The sequence below is a fragment of the Lonchura striata genome, chromosome 33 (assembly GCF_050655825.1).
Source record: "Lonchura striata isolate lonStrDom1 chromosome 33, ASM5065582v1, whole genome shotgun sequence".
In the NCBI taxonomy this organism is placed as follows: domain Eukaryota; kingdom Metazoa; phylum Chordata; class Aves; order Passeriformes; family Estrildidae; genus Lonchura; species Lonchura striata.
In genome coordinates, this window is record NC_140735.1 from 3,537,501 (window position 1) to 3,540,000 (window position 2,500).

A 2,500-nucleotide genomic window follows, 5' to 3' on the forward strand; every position below is an offset into this window, starting at 1 on the left:
CCGCGCCGCCGGGGTGGCAACCCCCGGGCGGCGATTGATCGTCAAGCGACGCTCAGACAGGCGTAGCCCCGGGAGGAACCCGGGGCCGCAAGTGCGTTCGAAGTGTCGATGATCAATGTGTCCTGCAATTCACATTAATTCTCGCAGCTAGCTGCGTTCTTCATCGACGCACGAGCCGAGTGATCCACCGCTAAGAGTTGTCTGGCTTTCGGCACCGAACCCCGCACACGGGCGGAGGGGGCCCCTTTTTTTCTCTCTCGCCGAGGGGGCACGCACGCGGGCCGCCCCCGGCTTCGACCGTACGAGCACACAACGCAACGAACCGAGTGGGGGGGGAAAGAAAAACCATCCGAGAGCGAAACGCCCAACGGAACGCTCCGAAGGTCGGCGGGAAAGGCGGGGGGACCCGCGTCCCCGACCGCCTCCCCCCGCCGCTACGAGCGAGGGGAGACGCCGCCGGCAAACTGTGCCGTCCTCCGGAGGCGGCCCAGGCGCCCGGGCTCGGCCCGGCCTCCGCACGGAGGAGGCACGCGGCGCGCGCCGGACCGCGGGGGGACACGGCGGCCCGCCCGGCCTCGCTGCAACGGGACGACGGGACGCACGCGGCCGGGGGCGCGGCCGTCGGCCCCCGCGCGCGCCGCTCTCCCTTCTCACCGCCGCTCCGCGGACCCGCGGAGCGCCGCCGCGCCACCGCGCGGCCGGCTCGCTCTCTCTCCCCAGCGGCCTTGCCGCGCTCGAGACGGCACGCGACGGCCACCGCCCAACCGGCAACGCCCCCCGCGGGACCGCTCCCGCCGGGAAGGGCGAGCGCCCGGCGGACGCGCTCCGCCGCCGGCGCCGGAGGCGGGCGCCGCACCGAGACCCGAGCCGGCGTCGCGAGCGCCCGGAGCCTGCCGGACGGCTGACCCGCCGCCGCAACGGCCGCACTCCCGGGACCGCCGCCGCCTCGCACCGTCACGGAGCCCCTTTTTCCTCGGGCACGCGCGGCCCAGGGGAAGGCGTGCGGCGCCGAGCCGGGGGGGTAGGCGGGGAGGGGGGCAGCGACGCCCGCCCTTTTCTCCCCGCTGACCGGGCGGGGAGACCGGGCGGGGAAGCGCCCCCCCCCCCAACCCCCCACGGCCGCCGCGCGCACGACCTTCCTCCGGGGCTCCGCGAGCGGACGGAGAAAAGGGCGACGGGGAGGCGGCGGGCGGGGCCCGGGCCGGGACCGCCGCCGGCGACGGCGGGCGCCGTCCGGCCGGCCGTCCCCGCTGGCGGGGGACACTCGCCGAGCGGCGCCGCCGCCGCTCGGCACGGGGCCGCCCGCGCTCGCGGACTCTCCGGCGACGGAGGGACCTGCCGAGCGCTCGGCCCCGGGCGGGCGGGCGGTCGCTGAGCCGGGGACGGCCGGCGACCGGCGCCGCCGGCGCGCTCGAGGAGAAGGCCGTCGAGGGGAGAGAGACGGCGCGGCCGCGCCGCGCGCGGCGCCGCACCCCAGAGACCGCAGAGGCGGCCGAGGAAGGAGGAGAGCGCGGCGGGCCCCGGCGGCCGCAACCCCGCAGCTGAGGAAGGGGCGAGAGAGCGCGCGCTCTCTGCCGGCGTCGCCCGTTTCGAGGCGAGCGGGTCGGCCCCCGCGGCCGACCGCGCGCCGCGGCCTCTCCGCCGAGGCCGGGCCGCGGAGAGGGGGGGGCAGGGCGCCCCTCCCCGGCGCGGCGCGACAAACCCCCCGCGCGCGGTAACGCGGCGGGACGACGGCCGCGCGGCCGGTGGCCGCGGGCACCACCGCAGGGGATCACGCGGGAGTAGCTCCCCACCCCTCAATGGAGCCGCGCACCGCCGCCCGGCAACCGCCGCCGCCGCCGCCGCGGCGGAAGGACGCGCCGAGCCGCCCGAGTCTTTAAACCGCCGCCCCGGCTCGGCGGCGGCCCTTTCGCGGCCCCCTCCCCGCAGCGTTTGACGACGCCGAGGAAAAGGAAGCCGGGGGGCCGCCGGAGGCGCGGAGCGCTAGGTACCTGGCCCTGGGGCGAGGGAAACGACCTGCATGGCCCCGCCGGGGTGCCTCCCCCGCTGCCGCCCTCGGGGGAGCGTCCACCGGCGGGGGCGCGCCCGACGTCTGCCGCCACCACCGCGGCGTCCTTCTCGGGGCCCGGGGTTTCCCTCAGTAGCCCGGCGCTGCGCCCGAGAGGACCGCCGCGGCTCGGGCCGCCCCGCCGGTGCGGGGACGCGGCCCGGCCGCCGAGCGACCTCGCCGACCACGCCGGGAGAGGCCGCGGCGACGACGACGCCGGCGGGGCGAGGAACGCCTTCGCCGCCGCCTCCGCCGCCGCGCCTCCCCGGCGGCGGGTCCCGCGCGCTCCCCCGCCACGAAGCGCGGCCCGGAACGCCCGGAGGACCTCGACCCCCGGCGTTTCCCCACCCTCTGCCGCGCCAGAGGGCCCGCCTCGGGCCCGAGAGCGGGGCTCTACCCGGCCGGGCAAAAGCCCCGCTTCCCCGGTGCGGGAAGAGCCGGAGGAGCCGCCTC

The 2,500-nt window shown here is 79.2% G+C and overlaps 1 non-coding gene across 1 annotated transcript; it reads right to left on the bottom strand.

Annotated features, from left to right (window-relative positions):
* Nucleotides 1–46: 46 nt before the first annotated feature.
* On the bottom strand, nucleotides 47–199 carry LOC144248699 (5.8S ribosomal RNA). Its single transcript, XR_013342015.1, has one exon. It is a non-coding gene; the product is annotated as a 5.8S ribosomal RNA (ribosomal RNA).
* Between the last annotated feature and the right edge of the window lie 2,301 nt (nucleotides 200–2,500).